This window comes from Erinaceus europaeus, chromosome 13, assembly GCF_950295315.1.
Source record: "Erinaceus europaeus chromosome 13, mEriEur2.1, whole genome shotgun sequence".
NCBI lineage: Eukaryota > Metazoa > Chordata > Mammalia > Eulipotyphla > Erinaceidae > Erinaceus > Erinaceus europaeus.
Window position 1 is genome coordinate 96,520,432 of NC_080174.1, and position 27,071 is coordinate 96,547,502.

Genomic DNA, 27,071 nt, shown 5'->3' on the forward strand with positions numbered 1-27,071 from the left:
GTCAGTCTGAGCATCAGACTGTGAAGGGAACTGTGTTTCTGTGTGAGCACTGATAGTGAGGCAACTGTGTGTCTTTCTGAGCACCTGACAGTGGAGCAAACTGTGAGTCTGTCTGAGCACCTGACTCTGTAGGGAACTGTATGTCTGTGTGAGCACCTGACTGCAGGGAGTTGTGTGTCTGTCTGATGCCATAACTGAGGGATCTGTGTGTCTGCCTGAGCGACTGACTGTAGGGAACTATGTGTCTGTCTGAGCATCTGACTGTGGAGGGAACTGTGTGACTGTCTGAGCACCTGACTGTGAGGGAACTGTGTGTCTGTCTGAGCACCTGACAGTGGGGCAAACTGTGAGTCTGTGAGCACCTGACTATGGAGGGAACTGTGTGTCCGTCTGAGCACCTGAATCTAAATGGAATTGTGTGTCTGTCTGAACACCTGATTGTGAGGGAACTGTGTGTCTGATTGAGCGGCTGACTGTGGAGGGAACTGTGTGACTGTCTGAGCACCTGACTGTGGAGGGAACTGTGTGTTTGTCTGTGCACTAGACTGTCTAGGGTACTATGTGTCTGTCTGATCACTGACTGGAGGGAACTTGGTGTCTATCTGTGCACTGGACTGTCTAGGGTACTGTGTGTCTGTCTCAGTGTCTGCCTGTAGAGGGAACTATGTGTTTGTCTGACCACCTATCTGAGGGAACTGTGTGTCTGTCTGAGCAACTGACTGTAGGGGGACTGTCTCTCTCAGCACCTGAATCTAAAGGGAACTGTGAGTCTGTCTAAGCACCTGATTGTGAGGGAACTGTGTGTCTAACTGAGTGCGAGACTGTGTGTCTGTCTGAGCACCTGACTGAGGGAATTGTGTCTGTCTGAGCATCTGACTGCTGAGGGAACTGTATGTTGGTCTGAGCACCTGACTGAGGGAACTGTGTGTCTGTCTCAGTAACTGGCTGTGGAGAGAACTGTGTATCTGTCTCAGCACCTGACTGTGGAGGGAACTGTGTGTCTGTCTGAGCAGCTGACTATGGAGGGAACTGTATCTCTCTCAGCACCTGATTGTGGAGGGAACTGTTTGTGTGTGTGAGCACCTGTCTTTGAGAACTCTGTGTCTGAACACCTGAACAGCAAGTACACCCAGTGCCAAGCTTAGTGCCAGGAGATGAAGGGAGGAGATGGTCTCTGTTACAGTCTTGTCACTGCTCCTGCCTGACGGGCCTGCCATACAGGGCCCAGGGGTGGGGGCCACACACCCCCAGACCAAGTCATGTGCTTTTGGAAATCGCCCACTGTCTCTGGCCATACCACAATGAACACAGTGATCTTGTCCAGTCTCGGGAAACTGGGGATTAACGTGGCTGTGAGCAGGAGCATATACGCAGCAGAAGCAAACCTGCCCACAAGTGCGCCTTGCATGACCACATCTATTTCAGAGCCAAGTAGCAAACCATTGTGGTTTTCACCTTCTGTGCCTTCCCACCCTACTGGGAATCCTGCTGAATTCCAATGACACCGGTCAGAAAGTAATAACCATCTCAGCTTGACAAAGGGTTAGGCGGGCAGAGTTCTCATGGAGGTTAGAACACATTCAGAAGAATGCACAAAGTTGCAGGGGTTGAGTCTCACGAATCTTCTCAGATTGAATGCATCTGAGGTACACATTCTCTGGCTAGGAAATAAATACGTCATGGGCAGTAATGCACAACTCAGAGTCTACAGCAGTGATATTGTGCTGCGAATTTCCAATTGTTAAGAATTCATGGGAAATAGAGTGATCATGGTGATCATTTACAATGCATTTGAATGTCAAGTCATGATCTGTGCCTGAAACCAGAATAATGCTGTCTGCCCCAACACTTCAATAAAAAGCAGATGCACTGATTTAAGCTGAGCCTGAAGCCCTCACCCCATCAACACACACTCACACACCTAACAATGGGCGACTAGTTTTGTATCTTCTGAGAGCATGGAGTAGTTTTGGGTCTGTTTGTTCATTTGGGGGTGGGGCAGTAGCGCAGCAGGTTAAGCTCACAAGGCGCAAAGCACAAGGACCTGCGCAAGGATCCTGGTTCAAGCCCCCGGCTCCTTACCTGCAGGGGAGTCGCTTCACAGGCAATGAAGCAGGTCTGCAGGTGTCTTATCTTTCTCTCCCCCACTCTCTCTTCCCCTCCTTTCTCCATTTCTCTCTGTCCTATCTAACGACAACATTAATAACTATAACAACAACAATAAAAAAAAACAAGGGCAACAACAGAGAAAATAAAGAAAGAAATATAAAAAAATAAACTGGGAGTCGGGCAGTAGTGCAGCGGGATAAGTGCATGTGGTGCAAAGCTCAAGGACCAGCCTAAGAATCCCAGTTCAAGCCCCCAGGTTCCCACCTGTAGGGGAGTCACTTCACAGGCGGTGAAGCATGTCTGCAGGTGTCTATATTTCTCTCCCCCTGTCTTCCCCTTCTCTCTCCATTTTTCTCTGTACTATCTAACAACAATGACATCAACAATAACAACAACAATAACTACAACAATAATGAAAAACAACAAGGGCAACAAAAGGTAAAATAAATACTAACAAATTAATTAGTTAATTAATGAATTAAAAAGACAATAGTTAGTCTTAAACTCTCAAACATGAGGTCCTGAGTTCTATCCCCGGCAGCACATGTGCCAGAGTGATGCCTGGTTCTTTCTCTCTCCTCCTATCTTTCTCATAAATAAATAAATAAAATCTTTTTTAAAAAAGATGATAGCTATTGCTATAATCACATTATTTGGCAATTGGGTTAACTCTGAAAAATCCCTTTGTTAGGATTTACTGTATCATACACAACATCACCATAATTTATATCCTTTGACATTATTTGTATATAGCTGTGCCACCGGTTGCTTCTGTTCTCCCTGGTCTAAGTTTTTTTTTAATATTTATTTTTCCGTTTTCGTTGCCCTTGTTTTCTACTGTTGTAGTTATTGTTGTTGATGTTGTCATTGTTATATAGGACAGAGAGAAAAGGAGAAAGGAGGGGAAGACAGAGGGGGAGAGAAAGAGAGACACCTGCAGACCTGCTTCACCACCTACGAAGGGACTCCCCTGCAGGTGGGGAGCTGTGGGCTCGAAACCAGGATCCTTACAGCGGTACTTAAGCTTTGTGCCATATGCACTTAACCCACTGCAGTACTGCTGACTCCCGGTCTAAGCTTTTAAGAGAGTCAACATATCTTCCAGAGGTGGGACTACGAGCAACAGATCTGTTTCTCTCCTCTCCTCTCTGGATAAACTAGGAATACCAAAGGACACCACCTGGGACTGAAACAAGACAGGACTAGAATGACTACAGGAACCCACCAAATCACTGGTGAGTGCAATGACACGTGGCTGGTGACAGAGAAGAGCCTAGGGAGAGACAAAGTGACTGGTAATAGTCCGACGATCTATCAGTTGAGACACCACCTCCACTCTGTTCCACCAACAAGGAGACAGCTGAAGGGAGGAGAGGACTCCCCGGAGACTCACTAAGTACAACCCTGAGTCTCCATTGCTACTGCCCTCAGAATCTGGAGCAGCAGCAGAGAGGGACACTGGGGGACAGAGATCTGACCAGCAAATTCAGGAGAAGACCTATATCTCGGTGGCATAGCTGTGGGGCTGTGAAAGTCTCTTTGCATAACCACCGGACTATCTCTGCCACACCCTGCCTTATGTCTTGGTAAGGAGTCAGTGATTAAGTTAAGAAGCCTACTTATAGTTAGAATCCCTCAGCCTCCCATAGCCTACAGAGAAGAAAAAAAAAAAAAAAAGAGGTTTTTAAATCACTGAGCTCAAACTCAGGGATTAAAATACTAGTGAAACAACTGTTAACTTCCACCACTGTGAACCCTTTAATTACCTTACTTAGACACAAGTCAATCCAGGAAATAGTGATCAGTAATTTGAAAAGTACTAAGAGAGGGGACTCATAATATAATATATAAAATGGGTAAACCAACAAGGAGAAATATTGGAGAAACCAACAAGGACAACAGTCCAGCTAAAAGCCCCCCAAAGGGTGAAGCACAAAATAATGAGTTCAACATCCAAACATTAGCTAAGGAAATAATCACAGGAGTTAGTAAAGAGTTTGAAAGAATTGTCATCAGAAATACAGGAACAATAAATGAGACTCTGGAAGAAAACACTAACTATCTCAAGGTTATTAGAGAGCTGAAAGCTGAAATAGCTGAGCTAAGAACACAACTAGTTGAACAAGCTAAAACAGTATCAGAACAGGGAAACAGAATAGATGAACTCCAGAAAACAGTAGAGGGCAGAGGGAATAGAATCAATGAGGCTGAAGACAGAATTAGCAAGATCGAGGACGAATTAGAGACAACTAAAAAAGCCAAACCAACAATAGATCAAAACCAGAGGTTTCTGAATGGCAAAAGCACTGTCCAATTGGCTTTCCAGAGATGCTGTGACCGGGGAACTAGCCAAGCAAGAAACTGAGCTTGAGTCACTCAAGTAGCACAAGCATACAGAAAGGAGGGAGGTGACATATAACTGCCAGGTGCTTCACTCACGTGTACAGTGTAAATTAACTAAAACATACTTGGAAAAGAAAAATAAATAAATAAGAAGCACCAGCAACTAAAAACCGAGACTTACTCCCAGCATCCACTTCAAACTGGCTGGATCCAGCTCACTCAGATCCGCAGCTACCCCTGCCCTATCCCTACCCAACACACACTAGGGTATTTGGGCCACAGTCCCGAGACCCCAGACCCTGCCATCACGATGCTTTCTGATGCACACAAGTACAGGTCGCGTTTTAACCAGAGCACTGTTCAGCTCTGGCTTATGGTGGCAGGGGATTGAACCTGGGCCTTTGGAGCCTCAGGCATGAGAGTCTCTTTGCATAACCATTATGCTATCTACCCTCTGCCCTATCTTTTTAGCATTTTAAATATGATTTCAACTTTTGAGTTTGCTTCTCAATACTGGGGAAGACTCTTGGAGAGAAATGTGTGACAAGAATGGCAATACAGTGGTTAGCTCCATAGGTTTTAGCACCAAGTGTTACAAATATGAGACACTAAGTGGTGCAAGTAGAGTCAGGAATGTAGACAAAGGAAAGTTTAGTAGTAGCCAGGGGAGAGCTTGAGAAGCCAGATAAAAGTAGCCAGGAGAGCTTAGTAGGCCCATCCAGGATTGAAGAAGACCCAACCTGGAGAGGGGGAGCTGAGAAGCCCAAGGTGACAGGGCCTTATATAGTGTACTGGCAGGCCAGGTGGTGGTGCACCTGGTTAAGCACACACACTACACTGCAATGCCAGTCCCTGTTCAGGGTGCCATTTGGCGGGCTAGCTTCGCGGGCGGGAGACAGAAGATCAGGGACTCATGGCTGAGCTGGGAACGCAGTTCAGTTTTTATTGATGAGCGGGGATGCAGTTCAACAATCTAATCTCATCTAATCTCTCTTCATTAAAAAGCCCTGTCTTTTATATCTCCTGAGGCGGAAGTGTCAGGAAGAGGAAGTTCGTAGGATGGGGGTGGGGAGAAGGAAAATAGCTCATGAACCAATGGGGATTGAACCAATGAAAACAATGATTATGTAAATAGACTACAACCTCAAGCAATGCAACAGAAGGGGTCTTAGAAGCAGAATTTAGAAGCAGACCAACACTGCGCAAGGACCCAGGTTCAAGCCCCTTGTCCTCCCTCACAGGCAGGGAGAAAGCTTCACTAGTGGTGAAGCAGTGCTGCAGCTGTCTTTCTGCCTCTCTCCCTCTATCTTCCCCTCCTCTCACTTTCTCTGTCTCTATCCAATCATAAATCCAAATAAAATTATATATCTATATATGCATATATATGTATAAATATAGATACAGTGTGTTGGCTATTTCTGGCATGGGCAGAGGATTTATGACCCATTTAAAGATGTTTCTGATTGGATCTTTTCAGTGCAGGCAGGAGTAAATCTTCTTGTGAGGGTGAGGGGTCTGCTTATTCTCAGAATGTCCCCTTCAGTCTGTTTCAGCAAGATAAGTTATTTCTGTGAAAGTAGGTGGTCCAGGCTCAGTATATTTCCTTCAATGAGGACAGAACTTTTGTGATGGGTACACAGATCCTGGATGGTCTCTCCACTGCACTTTTTAAATTTTTTCCCCTTTATTGGGGGATTAATGTTTTACAGTTGACAGTAAATACAATAGTTTGTACATGCATCACATTTCTCATTTTTCCACATAACAATACAACCCCCACTAGGTCCTCTGTCAACCTTTTCCAGGACCTGTATTCTACCCCTCACCCACCCCACAGTCTTTCACTTTGGTGCAAACACAGACTTTTTTGATTTGATTTATTTACTTTACTAGGAAAGGGAGGATATTAGAAGGCAGAGAGAGAGACAGAGAGAGAGAGAGAGAGAGAGAGAGAGAGAGGAGAGAGAGAGGAGATGAGAGAAGGAAAGAACATCATTAGCACATTTTCACTGCTTGAGAAGTTTCCCCCTGCAGGAAGAGAGCCTGACCCGTGTAAGAGTCCCGGTTCAAGCCCCCGGATCCCCACCTGCAGGGGAGTTGCTTCACAAGCGGTGAAGTAGGTCTGCAGGTGTCTATCTTTCTCTCCCCCTCTCTGTCTTCCCCTCCTCTCTCCATTTCTCTCTGTCCTACCTACCCAACAATGACGACATCAATAACAATAATAGCTACAACAATAAAACAAGGGCAACAAAGGGAAATAAATAAATAAATAAAAATGATTAACAAGATCGTTGCTTCCCACCACCAAAGTTCCATGTCCACCAGAGTGTCCTCCACTGGAAGTTTCCATATTCTTTATCCCTCTGGGAATGTCTGTTTTTATCAGGAACAAGAATATTCAAGCATTCAGTTAATTGTCCCTTACATATATTAGATGAGGAAAACATGACCCCTTCAACACAAAGGCTGAGTCCCCGGATTCCTGAACAAACATGTTGTGACTTATGCCTAGACTTAGAACAGTATAATATTAATGTATAAGGAGTGTGAACTTAGAATAAAACTAAAGTGTGTACTTGAAATAATATGGATATATAAGAAGTATGTACTTGAAATAATATATGTACTTGAAGTAATAAGAAGTATGAGAATATTAATTGTGAAAGAATTCCTTTGAGTGTGAAATAGGTTGGAAATATTAAGATAAGTTGTTTCAGTTTAAAGTGTTGAAATATTTGTTAGAGGGAGTCAGGCGGTAGCACAGTGGGTTAAACACACGTGGTTCGAAGCTCAAGGACCAGAGTAAGACTCTCGGTTCAAGCCCCAGTTCCCCACCTGCTGGAGAGTCACTTCACAAGCAGTGAAGCAGGTCTGCAGGTGCCTATCTTTCTCTCCCCCTGTCTTCCCCTCCTCTCTCCATTTCTCTCTGTCTTATCTAACAATAATGACAACAATAAAACAACAAGGGCAACAAAAGGGAAAATAAAAAAACATACAAAAATAAAAATAAAGTAAAAAAATATATATTTGTTAGAGTTAAAGTGAATATTCCAGTGTAAGAATACTACTTTGAGTTTGAAATGTTAAAATGCTTATTTGAGTGATGAAACATTGTTAAAATTAAAGTGCTAAAATACTCGAGTTTTAAGTGACAAAGGAAAGTGAAAGATAAAACTTAGAACCTTGGCCCCCAAGTCCTGCTGGCCTGCATAGATAAGTCCTATGCAGGATAAACGCCCTGAAATGCCCCTGCACAGGCGTAAGATAAAGTCCCCTGCAGAGAAAGCCTTATGCGGCCCCCTTAGTTCTTTGAAATGTCCCTGCAGGCCAGCATAAGATAAAGTCTTGTGCAGGGCAAGCTCAATGGGGCCCCTGAGTTCTCTGAAATGCCCCTTACACCAGCATAAGATAAAGTCCTGTGCAGGGCAGGCCCTACATCTGTATCGCCTGATAAAGTTAGATCTACATGTCAGGAAGACCCCAATTATCACTGGCTGGAAATGACCTAATCCACACCCCAGCCTAGCTCAGGGACAAAAGCCCCAGACATTTGGACATGGATGGCAACTTTTGAACTGCCTGCTAGTCTGTAAGTTCAGAAGCCCCATCCAGCATATCCCATGGCAATCACCACAACGACAGTCACAGAGGTGTCTGCAGATTCCTGGACCAGACCCAGGAGAGGAACCAGCGACTTGGACCAGAACCGGACCAGATCTGCAACAGATCAGGACCAGACCCTGGACCCATCCAGACCAGACCTCTGACTGGACCAGCTTCATCAACCTGAGGACATCATTTGTCATGACATTACCTGCATACCTCCCTGTCTTATACTGAGGAGATGTTTGGGATACATAATTGTAATTATAAGAACTTGATGTCAGGATATTAAGATTTCTAAATTGCATTTCAATAACTTATTTTAATGTAAGAGTGTGATGTTAGAGTGTAATGTGGTGTCAGAGCGCCATCTAGTGTCAATGAATGAGTACTGCAGCACTTGTAAAATAGCCTTGGTCTCCACTGGCACAATTCTTTACCCTATTTAATTCATTAATAGCAGGGTCATTTCTCAGTCAATGCTCACAACAGGTTTTTAAATTTTTTATCATTATTTATTTTCCCTTTTGTTGCCCTTGTTGTAGTTATTATTGTTGTTGATGTCATCATTGTTGGATAGGACAGAAATGGAGAGAGGAGGGAAAGACAGAGGGGGGCGAGACAGACACCTGCAGACCATCTTCACCGCTTGTGAAGCAACTCCCCTGCAGGTGGGGAGCCGGGAGCACGAACTGGGATCCTTAAGCTGGTCCTTGCACTTTGTGCCACCTGCGCTTAACCGCTGTGCTACTGCCCAACTCCCTGTCATGACATTTTTTAAACTCTATTTTTTTAAAGACTTTCTCATGAATAAATAAATTATTTTTAAAAAAAAAGAAAAAAGGAAAAAGATGGAATAATAAAAGGACAGGTAATGATGATTATGTAAGTGTGTTAGAAATGAAACATCTCCCCCACCTACAGGGGAGTTGCTTCACAGGTGGTGAAGTAGGTCTGCAGGTGTCTTTCTCTCTCCTTCTCTGTCTCCCCCATTTCTCTCTGTCCTATCCAACAATGATGACAACAACAACAGCAATAATAACTACAACAATAAAAAACAAGGGCAACAAAAAGGAAAATAAATAAATATTAAAAAAAAGAAATGAAACATCTCTAGCCACACATGGCTCTTTATAAAATTAACATCATTATGGAAGCATGGAAATTATACCATTTAGAGTGATCATAACACATAAGGCTTCTCTGTAGTGTCAGTGTCCAAAAATGTTAAAAATGCAAGAATGTTATACTAATAAAATAAGTATTATCAGGTGTTGGTATTCTTTGTGTTGGTTTTCCCCCCTTTCCCCTACCTCTGAGAGATTTGGTTTGGCCCCTGCTAGTTTCATGGGGCCCGCTTGTCCCCGCCTCAAGGAACCCCTACAGAGTTTCAGAGTTCTTGGCGCCACCATGTGAGGAGGAGGCAGGAGAGTTCTGTGTGGTGATTAGTTTGGCTTAGTTTATTAATCATTGTTCGTGAATAAAGAAATACAGCTTCCCGGCCCAGCCGTGTGTCCTCGAGTCTATTCACCGCCGCAAAGCTAGCCCAGCCTGCCCCCGAAAACATTAACAACAAATGGCGCCCAACGTGGGGCTGACCTGTCCATCTCTCAGATAAGTGAAGACAATTTGGCTACCTATGTACTATGGCCTTCTCTTCTACTTGTGAAGAGATCTCCAAAGGCCTCTGCCCTTTCTTCACGAGACTGTTTTGCTATTTCTGGAACATTTATCTCTGGACCACTCTGTGGTTTCTGCCCAACGCCAGCCCACATGAGCCGGCTTTCCACCGTGTGGCACAGGGCACTGGGCGCGGGCTCCCTCCACGCTGCTCGGCCACTGGGAGCAGGGCAGCAGAAAGGGCAGGGCCATGGGGCAGGGCCGCAGCAGCCTATCCTGGCCACCAACCCAGGGCACCTCGGCCCGCGCCTTCTGCACAGCTGGCCTGTCCGCTCTCCTGCTATGAAGTCTGGACAAATCCCGGACCACCCGGAGACTGTGGGGTCCCTGCCGAAACTGGGCCCCCTGGCCGAGATCTCCAGCTCGGGTCTGAAGGCAGACTAGCTAAAATACGCAGAGATTTGTGCAGAGATCACAACCTACAATTCCTAGAAGTGAAGCTGCATGGGAGGCCCCACCTCCGGATGGTGACCCCCCCCCAACAACAACTAAGACACTACAGATCTAAATTCGTGTTTAAAATGACATGTCTTCGTAACAAAGGTTTCTCTCCTTGTGTATTAATGACCATGTTTACGTGTGTGTTTAAAGTTTGGTTACATTAACTTTAAGGTTAAAATGTAACTTTAAGGCTAAATTCTTACTAGGCAAAGTTAAATGAAAAAGGTTTCAACATAATTCTCATAAAGATAAAATTAACTTACATTTAAAGTCTGAGGTAAAAATTAGTTAACAGTCAATATATTTTAACTAAGTTAGTCTAAAAAAACAAAAAACCTGCGCACACCTAAGGTGTGTCTCCATCTTGAATGGGTGTAACAAAAGGTTAAATAGACTTGTTGATATGTAAAAGTCTCAAATTCCTTCTCTATTAGAAATGGTAGATTACACAATGGCTATGCTAATGATTCTCATGCCTGAGGTTTTCTTTCCTTGATTCTTATGTTTACCTTTTCACATTCTATTATTTAAACTTTAAACAACCTTAAAATCATTCTAAAAAAGACTTCTAATTGTGATAGAGTTATCAATTGTGATAAACTTCTAACCTGCTACAAGTTTGTTTCATAGTAAGTAAATTGCATCTGTCAAGTTCTCTACAGAAAAGTGGAATTCCAGCAGCAGACCTTCCTCATACAACAGTCTACCCCCTGGCATTCTTCCGTGGACATCTGCTTTCGACTGGCACTCCTATTTGACTCACTGGTACACCCCGGACACTTTGCACAAAACTAGCAGCTTCCCCTTATGCATCTGGGTTTCTCAAAGACTGACTACAGCCATGCCTTGGGACTCTAGGCCGTTCTCCGCCCCCATGCTATAAAATGCCCATTGAGGCAAGTACGCCCCTCAGAGGCAGGAAATGTTTTTTTTAAGCTGATAAAGTTTTGCCCACAGAGGCAAAAAATGGCCCCCTCAGGCCTTCCCTTGGCAGCACACTGGTTCTTGTTACTCGCTTACATGTTTCTCCATGTTTGTGCCAGTTACTTTTTTGAAAATGCCTGTACGATATAGGTTTCTGTTCATGCCACACCCCTGATATTGTAGTCATTTAGTTAAAAAGAAAAGGGGGAATTGTTGTATGCTTTATATTGGTTTGGTCCAGCTCTCCCCCCGCCAGAAAAATTGGTTTGGCCCCTGCTAGTTTTGCGGGCCACTTGTCCCCGCCCCAAGGAACCCCTACAGAGTTCCAGAGTTCTTGGCACCACCGTGTGAGGAGAAGGATGCAGGAGAGTTCTGTGTGGTGATCAGTTTGGGTTAGTCTATGAATTGTTGTTCCTGAATAAAGAAATACAGCTTCCCGGCCCAGCCGTGTGTCCGCGAGTCTCTGTTCACCGTTGTGAAGCTAGTCTGGCCTGCTGGAGCCCCCAAAGAGCAGTGGTGCACCTGGTTAAGTGTACACATCACCATGACACAGGACCTGGGTTTGAGGCCGGCTTCCCTCCTGAGTGGGGGACACTTCATGAGCAGTGAAACAGGTCTGCAGGTGACTCTCTCTACCTCTGTTCCACTCTTTATTTCTTTCTGTCCCATCAAATAAAATGGAAAGAAAAAAATGGCTTTCTGGAGCATTGAATTCAAAGTTCTGACACTGAGCTCAAGAAATAACTATGGTGGCAGAAAAAAGAAGAAGACAAAAGAAAACTGTTATCCATCCTCCTCAATTTCACTCTATAATAGTAAGTAAAATATTTATTTAAAAATACAAAGAGATGCTATGGGGAGGAGGGAACCCTTGTGGAAAGTCTGTGACAGTGACAGGGTCTTATGTCCCTTAAGAGGGGGAGGGAGTTAACTCCACTTGGGAGGCTGGATAAACAGGCTCAAGCAGAACAGATTTAAGTCTGAGAGATCCTCCAGTGAACAAATTAATTTATTTTTACTTTCCATGCTTTCATCACTGAAATTTTATTCCTTTATGTTATATTTTTCAGAAAGAGAAAGACAGAAAGATACCCCAACACTTAAGCTGCCTGTCGTGTGGTGGAGCTCTCACAGTGTATGAACACTGTACATATGTACAGTGTATGAACACTGTACACTACATGCTAAGAGTTAAAACTTTCTGAGTGAGCTACTTTGCTGTTTGTGGACCCTTTTATTAGCTTTTTTAAAAACTATTAATGAAATATGGATAAGATAAAGAATAATGCTCAACACTAGTTTATGATGGTGCTGGGGATTGAATTTAGGACCTTAGAGCCTCAAGCATAAAAGCCTTTTGCATGAGTAGGATGTTGTCTCCCCAAATCCACTTTCTTATACAATGCAGTGAGTCATTTATAGCCTGCCAGGACTGGAGTGAGGAGAGCACTGCTTGCTGTAAACAAAGCCTGAAGTTTACAGCAACACCTGAAGGAGATGACGAAGTATATTTCTCTTTTAGATAGAGGGGGAGAGAGGCAGAGAGAAATATGGAGACCGAGAAAATAAAAGAGACACTACAGAACCACACAATCATCTGTAACATTTCTTTTTTCTGTACAACACAACCCATGAGGTGGTAGGGAATTGTGACCTTAGGTACTTACTCACTGTAAATTATTTCTATTTTTTTAATATTTTATTTATTTATGAGAAAGGAGGAGAGAGTGAGAGAACCAGACATCACTCTGATATGTGTGACCGAACTCAGGACCTCCTGCTTGAGAGTCCAATACTTTATCCACTGTGCCACGTCCCGGACCAGTCACTGTAAAGTATTTCTATGGACTGAGCTATCTCCTAGTTCACTTATTTCCAGGATTAATAATAGAATAAACTGAGGTGTTGTGTGGTGGCACACCTGGTTGAACACCTATGTTGCAATCCTCAAGGACCCAGGTTCGAGCCCCCCAAACCCCACCTGCAGGCATAAAGCTTTGTGAGTGGTGAAACAGGGCTGCAGGTGTCTTTCTGTCTCTCTCCCTCTCTATCACCTCCCTCCCTGTCTATTTCTGATGGTCTCTATCCAAAAAATAGAATATAAAATTTTTTAAAAAATAAAAACACCAGTTAAAATAATATTCGAATAAGCTGGAGGTTGTCTTTTTTTTTTTTTTTAAAGATTTCATTTATTTTTTTATGAGAAAGACAGGAGGAGAAAGAACCAGACATTACTCTGGTACATGTGCTGCTGGGGCTTGAACTCAGGACCTCATGCTTAAGAGTCAAGCACTTTATCCACTGCACCATCTCCTGGACCACATGGGTTTTTTTCAAATGAATAAGACCAGTACAGGGAAACTCCTCAATATGTAGACCATTAGATTTGATAACCTAAGCTTCTCTGTTTGATTCTAACATGTACCAAAATTGTGTTCTGGGTTCTCTCTCAGTTCATCTTTCTCCCTATATTAGTGTCGTATGAAATTATTTTTCATATGTAACACGTGAAATGAACATTTATTTTCCTTTAATGAGAAGTACTGGAGATAGTGAGAAGACTTTCAGGTCTGATGCCCCAAGCACTATAGGCTACTTTCCAAGTATCTGCTAATTCTTTTTTTTTATTTTATATTTATTTATTCCCTTTTGTTGTCCTTGTTGTTTTATTGTTGTAGTTATTGATGTTGTCGTTGTTGGATAGGACAGAGAGAAATGGAGAGAGGAGGGGAAGACAGATAGGGGGAGAAAAAGACAGACACCTGCAGACCTGCTTCACCGCCTGTGAAGCGACTCCCCTGCAGGTAGGGAGCCAGGGCTGGAACCCGGATCCTGACGCCAGTCCTTGCCCTTTGCGCCACCTGCGCTTAACCCGCTGAGCTACAGCCCAACTCCCAGTATTTGCTAATTCTACAACTGAGGAGAAGTTTTGGTGTCACTTTCTCTCAGAAATTAGTTAAACCTTGAGAAAAGGAACAAAAACATTTTAAAATGAAATAACTTGGAGGTCAGGTGGTGGCCCAATAAGTGGGAAACACGTGATTCTGCCACCACAGGAACACTCACAAAGGCGTATTGAGACTAATTGACAAAATTAGTTGACCAATCAATTTTCTGGTAAGACAGTTGACTGAGATACATAGCAGAAAATGTCAACTTTTAGATCCTGAACTCCTTTTGCAAATATGGCTGTGATACAAGTTAGAGGTGGACAGTGGAAATAAATGTACCCAGAAATTATTCATACCACTAGCAATAGTGGTGAAAATATATCTCAACAGGAAAATGGCTAAAATCAAGATGATATGTGGTTTATGAGGTCCAGGAGGTGGTGCAGTGGATGAAGTGTTGGACTCTCAAGCATAAGGTCCTGAGTTCAATCCCTGGCAGCACATCTACCAGAGTGATATCTGGTTCTTTCTCTTTCCCCTCCTATCCCTTTCATTAATAAATTTTAAAGTTTTTGGTTTTTTTTTTTTTAAAAAGAGGACACATGGTTTTCTTTTCCATACCTAGTCGCTATTTAATTACCTTACCACTATAATACATTTGAATCTTATCTTTTTAATTTTTTATATTTATTTATTCCCCTTTGTTGCTCCTGTTGTTTCATTGTTGTAATTATTACATTGTAGTTGGATAGGACAGAGAGAAATGGAGAGAGCAGGGGAAGGTAGAGAGGGGGAGAGAAAGATAGACACCTGCAGACCTATTTCACTGCTAGTGAAGCGACTCCCCAGCAGGTGGGGAGCCAGGGGCCGGTACCTGCATCGTAAGCCCATCCTTGTGCTGTGCACCACCTGCACTTAACTCACAGTGCTACTGCCTGACTCCCAATACATTTGCAACAAAACTTTTCCAAGAAACAATCTTCAAAACTATAAATTCTATGAAAATAAATTAAAGACATAAGGCAAAAAAAAAGGTGGTTAGTGGTATATTGTTAATAATTATCATAACTGAATGACCATTTTAAAAGTGGCATTTACATGCTATGTAGTCTGCATCAAAAACCCTAGGAACATATTTAAAGCAAGAAAATGGTGCTGAAAATAAATAGGTGGAGTCTCTATAAAAAATGACATTTGATCGGGGTCGGGCAGTGGCACAGTGGGTTAAGCACATGTGGCGCAAAGCTCAAGGACTGGCCTAAGGATCCCAGTTCGAACCCCCTGCTCCCCACTTGCAAGGGAGTCCCTTCACAGGTGGTGAAACAGGTCTGCAGGTGTCTGTCTTTCTCTCCCCCTCTCTGTCTTCCCCTCCTCTCTCCATTTCTCTCTGTCCTATCCAACAACGAACAACATCAACAATGGCAATAATAATAACCACAACGAGGCTACAACAACAAGGGCAACAAAAGGGGGAAAAATGACCTCCAGGAGCGGTGGATTCATGGTGCAGGCACAGAGCCCAGCAATAACCCTGGAGGGGAAAAAAAAATGACATTTGGGAAAATGAGTCAGTCACTGCATGCATATAAAAACCAATCAACACCATCACATGACACCATGGGAAAACTCAAAATATATAAGCACTTGGCTGTCAGACCAGTAACCAAAAAATCTATAGATGTCATCCTCAGTACAGTAGTACATAGTATCTGATTTGGAAATGTCTTCAGAGACCTGAGCTCAACATCAATGATTAAAAAAAAATGGAAAAATGACCACTGAGACTACAACAAACTGAAAATATTTGGTATAATGACAAGACCTATCACCAAGACAATGAGATGCAGTAAAAAAAATTAAGAAAACATATTTATGTGCTATACATCAAAGCACAAATCAACAATATATGTACTCACACAACTCAGTAGAGTAACATCAACAACCACAGTAAATGTGCAGAAAGACATTTATAGTCTCTTTAACCAAGAAGATGTTTAGTCACAGGGCAATTAAAAATTGCTCACAATCCCTGACTGTCAGATACCTGTATATTATAACAATAAAGTTTCATTTTTTAAAAAACAAAAATGAGCAATTCTGGTTTATTATCCTTTTGTAGATTTGCTGAATTATATAATATTCTTAGACAAAGGTTGTGGTAACCACACATGGAAACTAAGCAGAATTTTGTTAGGTCTCTGATATCCCAGGACAGACAGACATCTTTCTCAATAGGAATAATGGATTAATGTCATTACTTTTATCTGCAAAATTAAAACATTTTTCAACAGTTCTATGCCACTAATCAACATAAGAATTGTTCATCCTACATAGAATGCTGGGTAGAGAGAAAAAGAAGGCTAGGGGGTTAAGTGGTGGCACACTTGTTTAAGATATTTTAACCATGAAGGATGATAAATGACATAGTGGGGGTTGTATTGTTAAATGGGAAACTGGGGAATGTTATGCATGTACAAACTATTGTATTTACTGTTGAATGTAAAACACTAATTCCCCAATAAAGAAATAATTTTTTTTAAAAAAGATATTTTAACCGGGGGTGCCTCCCCCCCAACACTTCTAATAGGAGTATTTTAACTGGGGATGCCTGCCCCCAACTAACACTTCTATTAGGAAAAATTTTAATCCAGGTGCCTGCCCCCCTCCCAGCTAACACTTTTTAATAAATTTTTTTACATTTATTTTCCCTTGTTTTTTATTATTGTAATTATTGTTGTAGTTACTGATGTCATCATTGTTAGATAGGATAGAGAGTAATGGAGAGAGGAGGGGAAGACAGAGAAGGGGAAAGACAGACACCTGCAAACCTGCTTCACCAGCTGTGAGAGACTCCCTGGCAGGTGGGAGCCGGGGGCTCGAACCAGAATGCTTATGCTGGTCCTTGTGCTTTTCCCCACCTGTGCTTAATCCGCTGCTATACTACCCCAGATAACACTTCTAATAGGAAATTTTTAACCTGGGTGCCTGCCCCCCAGCTAACACTTCTAATAGGAATTTTTTTTTTTTTTACCAGAGCATTGTTCAGCTCTGGCTTATGGTGGTGGTGGTGGTGGGGGGGGATTGAACCTGGGTATTGGAGCCTCAGGCATGAGAGTCTGCTCGCATAACAATTAGGCTATCTACCCTCCGCCCATAATAGGAATATTTTAACCCGGTGCCCGCCCCCTTGCCACAGCTAAAATTTCTTATAAGAATATTTCTAAAGCTGTGCAGACCTCCCACATTTAGTGCAGCTGGCTAAGGCAAAGCTCCTGGAAAGAGAGATGTCTCTGCCCTGGAGCCCAGTGCTGCCTCTCTAGGCTGGTTGTTCAGGGTCGGCTTCTTGTGGTTTTTAAGGAGCCGGAAGCTCTAGATAATGAATTAGTGAGCTGCTCTGGCCCAATGGTGACTTAATGAGAACAATCTAAGCTGTTTGCTTTTTTATTAATTTGCTTTGATTTGATTTGTATTTACTTTTGATCGAGAAGGAGAATTTGAGAGTGGGGACTGGGTGATGGTGCACCTGGTTGAGCGCACAAATACAACATGAGACTGAAATTATCTTCATTTACTTATTGAACAGAGACAGCCAGAAATCAAGAGGGAAGGAGAGATAGGGAGGGAGAGAGGCAGAGACACCTGCAGCCCTGCTTCACCACTTGCAAAGCTTTCTCCTTGCAGGTGGGGCCTGGGAGCTTGAACCTGAGTCCTTGCGCTGTGACATGTGCACTCAGCTAGGTGCACCACCACCCAGCCCCACTTTTTTTTCTTACCAGAGCACTGATCAGCTCTAATTATGCTGGTGCAATGGATTAAACCTGAGATTTGGAGATTAAGTCACTAGAGTTTCTTTGCATAAATAACCATTATGGTTTCTTTCCTGCCCATTTTATTTATTTGTATATATGTTTGTTTGTTTGTTTGTTTTACTAGAACACTGCTCAACTCTGTCTTCTGGTGGAACAGGGGATTGCACCTGGCACTTTGGAGCCTCAGGCATGAAAGTCTTTTTGCATAACCATTATGTCATCTGTCTCTCCCCCCCCCCACCCCCACCCCACCCCCACACTACTGGCCATCTTGTTAAATGCAGAGCCTGGTGCATGGAAGTAACACACTTGTTAAAGAAAAAACTTTAGTCCTGAGACATTACGGTTTGAAGGTCAATCACTGGCACCATTGGAAGTGAAAGCCAATAAGTGCTCCTATGAAAAGAAGAAAAAGAAAGAAATATAATAAAGTGTCATGAAGGGACCAGGGGAGGAGCACAAATGTGGTTTTTCTTCTTTTTTTATTATTATTATTAGCTTTACTTATTGGATAGAGACAGCCAGAAATAGAGAGGGATAGGGAGAGAGTAAGAGAGAGGGAGAGAGAAAGAGAGACACCTGCAACACAGCTTCACCACTTGCAAAGTTTTCCCCATGCAGGACGGACCTGGGGCTTGAACCAATGTCCTTGCAGCAGAAATGTCTTAATGCCAATCATCTATGCTGACCCTGCCCACCCACCCCTGGGGCAGCTCCACACCTTCTGGGTGGAGTCCATCTAGAGGTGTATAAATGGCTGCTCACTGTGGAGAGCTGCTGGTCTGTTCCCAGAATCAGCAGAAGCACTTCTCCAGGACTTTTATCTTAACAGGCTCTGAAGAGAGGCTGTGAGCTGCTCTGCTCTGGCAGTCCAGGTGTGCAGGGCCCTCTTTCTATAACGTAGGCTTGGGGAGGGAGGAGGTTGTCTAAATTTTGACATCCTGAGATTGCTGACATCTGCATTCCTGGAGAGAGGAAAGCTGGCATCAAAAGGGATGTGCTCCTATAAACACTGAGCTACAGACATCAGCTAGATTACTGCTTTCTGCCCCAGGACATTGCTGAGTAAGCATTCTGAGGTTGTCTCCTTCTTTTGCCACCATGTAGAAATCTGAGTCTCCCAAGGAGCCAGAACAGCTGTGGAAGCTCTTCATCAGAGGCTTGAGCTTTGAAACAACTGATGAGAGTCTAAGAAGCCATTCTGAGCAGTGGGGAGCTCTCACAGACTGTGTGGTTATGAGACTCAAACACCAAACACCCCAGGGGTCTCAGTTTTGTCGCATATGCCACTGTGGAGGAGGTGAGTGCTGCCATGAATGCAAGGCCACACAGGGTGGATGGGACAGTCATGGAACCAAAGAGAGCCATCTCCAGAGAGGATTCTCAACCACCTGGCACCACTTAACTGTGAAGAATATTTTTGTGGATGACATTAAAGAAGACATTGAAGAATACCATCTACGAGATTATTTTGAACACTATGGGAAAATTGAATTTATTGAAATCATGACTGACTAGGGCAGTGGCAAAAGGAGAGGCTTTGCTTTTGTAACTTTTGCTGACCATGATTCTGTCAACAAGACTGTCATTCAGAAATACCATTCTGTGAGTGGCCATAACTGTGAAGCAAGGAAAGCCTTATCATAGCAAGAGATGGGTAGAGCCTCGTCCAGCCAAAGAGGACAAGGCGGTTCTGGAAACTTTGTTGGTGGCCGTGGAGGTGGCTTTGGTGGCAATGACAACTTTGGCCGAGGAGGAGACTTTAGTGGTGGAGGTGTCTCTGGTGGCAGCTGAGGTGGTGGCAGTGGGGATGGCTACAATGGATTTGGCAATGATGGAAGTGATTTTGGAGGTGGCAGAAGCTACAATGATTTTGGCAATCACAGTAACCAGTCCTCAAATTTTGGCCCTATGAAAGGAGGAAACTTTGGAGGCCAATGCCCTGGCCCCTATGGTGGTGGTGGCCAGTATTTCACAAAACCACGAAACCAAGGTGGATACGGTGGCTGCAAGAGCAGCAGTAGCTATGGAAGCAGCAGAAGGTTTTAATCGCCAGGAAACAAAGCTTAGCAGGAGAGCAGAGCCAGAGAATTGACAGGGAAGCGACAGGTCACAACAGATTTGTGAACTCAGCCAAGCACAGGGGTGGCAGGGCCTAGCTGCTACAAAGAAGACTTGTGTTAGACAATACTGTTGTGTATGGGGGGGAAAAAAACCTTTGGAGGACTGTATTTGTGACTAATTGTGTAACAGGTTATTTTAGTTTCTGTTTTGTGCAAAGTGTAAAGCATTCCAACAACGGGTTTTAATGTAGATTTTTTTTTTCACCCATGCTGTTGATTGCTAAATGTAACTGTCTGATCATAAAGCTGAATAAATCAGTCTTTAAAAAAACAAAACTCCCGCGGGAGTTGGGCGGTAGCACAGCGGGCTAAGCGCACATGGTGCTAAGCGCAAGGACCGGCATAAGGATCCCGGTTCAAGCCCCTGGCTCCCACCTGCAGGGGAGTCACTTCACAAGTGGTGAATCAGGTCTGCAGGTGTCTGTCTTTCTCTCCCCCCCTCTGTCTTCCCTTCCTCTCTCCATTTCTCTCTGTCCTATCCAACAACAACAACAACATCAGTAATAACTACAACAATAAGACAACAAGGGCAACAAAAGGAAATAAATAAAGAAAAAAAAACAGAAAAAAAACAACTCCCCCCACACCGATGTGTTGTATGCTTTACATTGGGTTGTTCTAGTTCTCCCCCCCCAAGAGAATTGGATCAGTCCAGTTAGTTTCACGGGCCCGCTTGGCCCCGCCCCTGGGAACCCTGAGGGAGGGTTCCAGAGTTCCAGAGATGCAGAGTTGGAGAGTGACAGAGGGAGAGAGTGCTTGGCGCTGCCGCGGGGGGAAAGAGGCAGCAGAGTTCTGTTTGGTCATTAGTTTGGTTTAGTTTATGAATCGTTGTTCCTGAATAAAGAAATACAGCTTCCCTGCCCAGCCGTTGTCTCCTCGTCTCTGTTAACCGCCCGTGAAGCTAGCCCGGCCAGCTGGAGCCTCCGAATTTTAACACGCTGGAGCCTCCGAATTTTAACAACACCGATGGACATCTAATCTTTGACAAGGTTGGCCCAGACTATTAAATGGGGAAAGCAGAGTTTCTTCAACAAATGGTGTTGGAAACAATGGGTTGAAACATGCAGAAGAATGAAACTGAACCACTGTATTTCATCAAATAAAAAAGTAAATTCCAAGTGGATCAAGGACTTGGATGTTAGACCACAAACTATCAGATACTTAGAGGAAAATATTGGCAGAACTCTTTTCCACGTAAATTTTAAAGACATCTTCAATGAAACAAATCCAACTACAAAGAAGACTAAGGCAAGTATAAACCTATGGGACTACATCAAATTAAAAAGCTTCTGTACAGCAAAAGAAACCACTACCCAAACCAAGAGACCCCTCACAGAATGGGAGAAGATCTTTACATGCCATACATCAGACAAGAGTTTAATAGCCAACATATATAAAGAGCTTGCCAAACTCAACAACAAGACAACAAATAACTCCATCCAAAAATGGGGGGAGGACATGGACAGAATAGTCAACACAGAAGAGATCCAAAACATTCTGGCAATCCAGTACTCTTCAGGCACATGAAAGAATTCTTAGTGGAGAGAAACCCTATGAATGTAAATTGTGTAGTACAACATTCAGTTGTTTCAGTCGTCTCCAGAGACATGAAAGAATTCACAGTGGAGAGAAATCCTATGAATGTAAAATATGTAGTAAAATATTCAGGGAATCCAGTACTCTTCAGAGACATGAAAGAATTCACAGTGGAAAGAAACCCTATGAATTTAAACTATGTAGTGAAACATTCAGGTGATCCTGTTATCTTCAGCAACATGAACAAACTCACAGTGGAAAGAAACCCTATGAATGTAAACAGTATAGTAAAAGATTCACTTCTTCTGGTAGTCTTCAAAGACATGAAAGAATTCACAGTGGAGAGAAAACCTATGAATGTAAACTATGTAGTAAAGCATTCAGTTGTTCCAGTAGTCTTAAGTCACATGAAAGAATTCACAGTGGAGAGAAACCCTATGAATGTAAACTATGTAGTAAAACATTCAGTTGTTCCAGTAGTCTTAAGATACATGAAATAATTCACAGTGGAGAGAAACCCTATGTATGTAAACAATGTTGTAAAACATTCAGGCAATCCAGTAGTCTTTGGACACATGAAAGAATTCAACGTGGAGAGAAACCTTATGAATGTAAATAGTGTAGTAAAACATTCAGTTATTATAGTAGTCTTAAGACACATGAAAGAATTCACAGTGGAGAGAAACCCTATGCATGTAAAATACATAGTAAAACATTCAGTTGTTCCAGTCATCTTTGGACACATGAATCAACTCACAGTGGAGAGAAACCCTATCAATGTAAACAATGTAGTAAAACATTAAGTTGTTCCAGTCATCTTCAGACTAATGAAAGAACTCACAGTGCAGAGGAACATTATGAATGTAAACAAAGAAGTAAAGCATTCCTGGATTCTAGTTCTCTTATGTTACATGAAAGAACTCACAAAAATAGGAATACCAAAGGAGACCACCCGGGACCAAAACAAGACAGGACTAGAATGACCACAGGAACCCAGTAAATCACCGGTGAGTACAAACACGTGTGGCTGGTGACAGAGAGGAGAGAGGAGCCTAAGGAGAGATTAAGTGACTGCTATCAGTTCAGCAGTTTATCAATTGAGACACCACCTCCCTTCAGCTGTCCACCAAGAAGGGGACAGCTGAAGGGAGGAGTTTCCCCAGAAACTCACCAAGTGCAACTCTGAGTCTCCATTGCTACTACCCTCAGAATCTGTAGCAGTGACAGGGAGGGACACCAGGGGACACAGATCTAACCAGGAAACTCAGGAGAAGACCTATACCTTGGTGGCATAGCTTAGGGGCTGTGAAAGTCTCTTTGCATAACCACTGGATTATCTCTTCCACACCCTGCTTTATCTCTTGGTCAGGAGTCAGTGATTAAACTAAGAAGCCTATTGATAGTTTAAAAGCCCTCAGGCTCCCATAGCCTACAGGGAAGAAAAAAAAGAGGCTTTTAAACCACTGAGCTCCAACTCAGGGATTGAAATAACTGTTAACTTCCACCACTGTGAACCCTTTAATTAACTTACTTAGACACAAGTCAATCCAGGCAATAGTGATCAATAATTTGAAAAGTACTGATAAAGGGAACTCATAACATAATATATAAAATGGTTAGAACAACAAGAAAAAATATTGGAGAATTGAACCAGGACAAGAGTCCAGCTAAAAGTCCTCCAGAGGGTGAAGCACAAAATAACGTTTCAACATCCAAACATTAGCTAAGGAAATAATCACAGGAGTGAGTAAAGAATTTGAAAAAAATGTAATCAGAAATACAGGAACAACAAATGAGTATATGGAAGAAAATACTAATTATCTCATGGTTATTAGAGAACTGAAAGCTGAAATCGCTGAGCTAAGAACGCAACTAGCTGAACAAGTTAAACAGTATCAGAGCAGGGCAACAAATAGATGAACTCCAGAAAACAATAGAGGGCAGAGAGAATAGAATCTATGAGGCTGAAGACAGAATTAGCAAGATTGAGGATGAATTAGAGACAACTAAAAAAGAAGTAAAAGATCTCAAAAAGAGATTAAGAGATGCTGAAAACAACAACTGTTGTATGCTTTACATTGGGTTCTAGTTCTCCCCCGCCAAGAGAATTGGATCAGTCCAGTTAGTTTCGCGGGCCCGCTTGGCCCCGCCCCTGGGAACCCCGAGGGTTCCAGAGAGAGGGTTCCAGAGTTACAGAGTAAGAGAGAGTGCTGGTGCCGCCGCCATGGAGAAAAAGGCAGCAGAGTTCTGTTTGGTGATCAGTTTGGTTTAGTTTATGAATCGTTGTTCCTGAATAAAGAAATACAGCTTCCCTGCCCAGCCTTATGTCTCTGGTCGTCTCTGTTACCCGCCCGTGAAGCTAGCCTGGCCAGCTAGAGGCACCGAATTTTAAAAACAAACAACAGAGTCTTATGGGATGACTTCAAAAGAAACAATATACGCATTATCGGCATGCCAGAGGAAGAAAGAGAAGGAGAGGAAGAAAGCATTTTCCAGGCCATAATAGCTGAAAATTTCTCTAGTCTAGACAACACCAAAGACATAAAGATTCAAGAAGCCGACAGGGTCGCAAACAGAATTAACCCAGACCGAAAGACACCAAGACACATCATGTTTAGAATGGAAAGGAATAAGGATAAAGAAAGGATCCTGAAGGCTGCAAGAGAAAAACAAAGAGTCACCTACAAAGGAAAACCCATAAGATTAGCAGCAGGCTTCTCCACACAAACACTACAGGCCAGAAGAGAATGGCAAGATATCTATCGAGTGCTCAATGAGAAAGGCTTTCAGCCAAGAATACTATATCCTGCTAGACTGTGATTCAGACTAGATGGAGGCATCAAAACCTTCTCAGACAAGCAATAGTTGAAGGAATCAACCATCACCAAGCCTGCCCTGAAAGAAGTTCTGAAAGATCTCCTATAAACAATCAGACCACCACAAATAGGACATATATCAAAACACTCTAAAACTATACAAGAATGGCGTTAAAATATCTTCGATCTTTGATATCCATAAATGTCAATGGCCTGAATTCACTTATTAAAAGACACAGAGTAGGAAGATGGACCAGAAAACACAACCCAACAATATGCTGTCTACAGGAAATCCACCTAACTCAACAAGACAAACACAGACTTAAAGTGAAAGGATGGAAAACTATCATACAAGCCAATGGCCACAAAAAAAGGGCAGGGACAGCTATTCTCATATCTGACATGATAGACTTTAAAATAGATAAGATTAAAAAAGATAGGAATGGACACTACTTAATGCTCAGAGGATCAGTCAATCAAGAGGACTTAACAATTATTAATATCTATGCACCCAATGAGAAGCCATCTAAATACATCAAACCACTACTGAAAGAGCTACAGCAATATATTAACAGTAACACAATCATAGTAGGGGACTTCAACACCCCACTCTCTCAACTTGACAGATCATCCAGGCAGAAAATCAATAAAGACATAAGGGAGCTAAATGAAGAGATAGATAAACTAGAACTATTAGACATTTTTCAGAGACATTCATCCCAAGAAACTGGAATACACATTTTACTCAAATCCACATGGATCATTCTCAAGGATAGACCATATGTTAGGCCACAAAGACAGCATCAGCCAATTCAAGAGCACTGAAATCATCCCAAGCATCTTCTCAGACCACAGTGGAATTAAACTAACACTTAACAATCAACAAAAGATTAGTAACAGTCCCAAAATGTGGAAGCTCAACAGTACACTTCTTAACAACCTCTGGGTCAAAGAGGAAATCAAGGAAGAAATCAAAATGTGTCGAGAGTTCAATGAGAATGAAGACACAAGCTATCAAAATATTTGGGACACAGCTAAAGCAGTCCTAAGAGGGAAGTTCACAGCTATACAAGCACATATTAGGAAACAAGAAAAAGCACAAATAAACAGCCTGATTGCACATCTTAAAGACCTAGAAGAACAACAACAAAGGAATCCTAAAGCAATGAGAAGGTCAGAAATCACTAAAGTTAGGGCAGAAATCAATAACATTGAGAATAGGAAAACCATACAAAAGATCAATGAAAGTAAATGTTGGTTCTTCGAAAGAGTAAACAAAATCTACAAACCTTTAGCCAGACTCACAAAACAAAAAAGGGACAAGACCCAAATAAATTGGATAGTAAATGAAAGAGGAGCTATCAGAACAGACACCACAGAAATTCAACATATCATGCGAGGCTTCTATGAACAACTATATGCCACCAAGCTAGAGAACCTGGAAGAAATGGACGATTTCCTAGATACCTACCAACTTCCAAAACTAAGTCAAGAGGAAGTGGATAACATGAACAGGCCCATCACAGCTAATGAAATGGAAACAGTTATCAAAAATCTCCCCAAAAATGAAAGTCCTGGACCAGATGGTTTTACTAATGAATTCTACAAAACCTTCAAAGAAGAACTAATTCCTCTACTTTTAAAAGTCTTCCAGAAGATTGAAGACACTGGAATACTCCCTGCCTGCTTCTATGAAGCCAACATCACCCTGATACCAAAAGCAGACAGGGACACAACAAAAAAGAAAACTACAGACCAATATCTCTGATGAACATAGATGCGAAAATATTGAACAAAATTCTAGCCAACCAGATACAGCAGTATATCAAAAAGATTGTTCATCATGACCAAGTGGGGTTTATCCCAGGCATGCAAGGTTGGTTTAATATACGTAAATCAATCAATGTGATCCACCACATCAACAAAAGCAAGACCAAAAACCACATGGTCATATCAATAGATGCAGAGAAAGCCTTTGACAAAATACAACATCCCTTTATGATCAAAACACTACAAAAAATGGGAATAGATGGAAAATTCCTCAAGATAATGGAATCTATATATAGCAAACCTACAGCCAACATCATACTCAGTGGTGAAAAACTGGAAACATTTCCACTCAGATCAGGTACTAGACAGGGCTGCCCACTATCACCATTACTCCTCAACATAGTGTTGGAAGCCTTTGCCATAGCAATCAGGCAGGAGCAAGGAATTCAATGGGTACAGATTGGAGGAGAAGAAGTCAAACTCTCCTTATTTGCAGATGACATGATAGTATACATGGAAAAACCTAAGGAATCCAGCAAGGAGCTTTTGGAAATCATCAGGCAATACAGTAAGGTGTCAGGCTACAAAATTAACATTAAAAAGTCAGTGGCATTCCTCTATGCAAACACTAAGTTAGAAGAAATTGAAATCCAGAAATCAATTCCTTTTACTATAGCAACAAAAACAATAAAATATCTAGGAGTAAATCTAACCAAGGAAGTAAAAGATTTGTATACTGAAAATTATGAGTTACTACTCAAGGAAGTTGAAAAAGACACAAAGAAGTGGGAAGATATTCCATGTTCATGGGTTTGAAGAATTAACATCATCAAAATGAATATATTACCCAGAGCCATCTACAAATTTAATGCTATCCCCATCAAGATCCCAAGCACATTTTTTTAGGAGAATAGAAAAAATGCTACAAATGTTTGTCTGGAACCAGAAAAGACCTAGAATTGCCAAAACAATCTTGCGAAAAAAGAACAGAACCGGAGGCATCACACTCCCAGATCTCAAACTGTA

At 42.4% G+C, this 27,071-nt stretch overlaps 1 long non-coding RNA gene and 1 pseudogene across 1 annotated transcript in view; one reads left to right on the forward strand and one right to left on the reverse strand.

Moving 5' to 3' along the window:
* Positions 1 to 17,549: 17,549 nt before the first annotated feature.
* Positions 17,550 to 27,071, reverse strand: part of LOC132542441 (uncharacterized) — a 242,382-nt gene continuing 232,860 nt past the window's right edge. The window contains exon 2 of the long non-coding RNA XR_009553452.1: positions 17,550 to 17,693. This is a non-coding gene — a long non-coding RNA (uncharacterized LOC132542441). The remainder of the gene's footprint in view (positions 17,694 to 27,071) is intronic.
* LOC103122930 (heterogeneous nuclear ribonucleoprotein A1-like) lies at positions 18,902 to 20,172 on the forward strand (annotated as a pseudogene).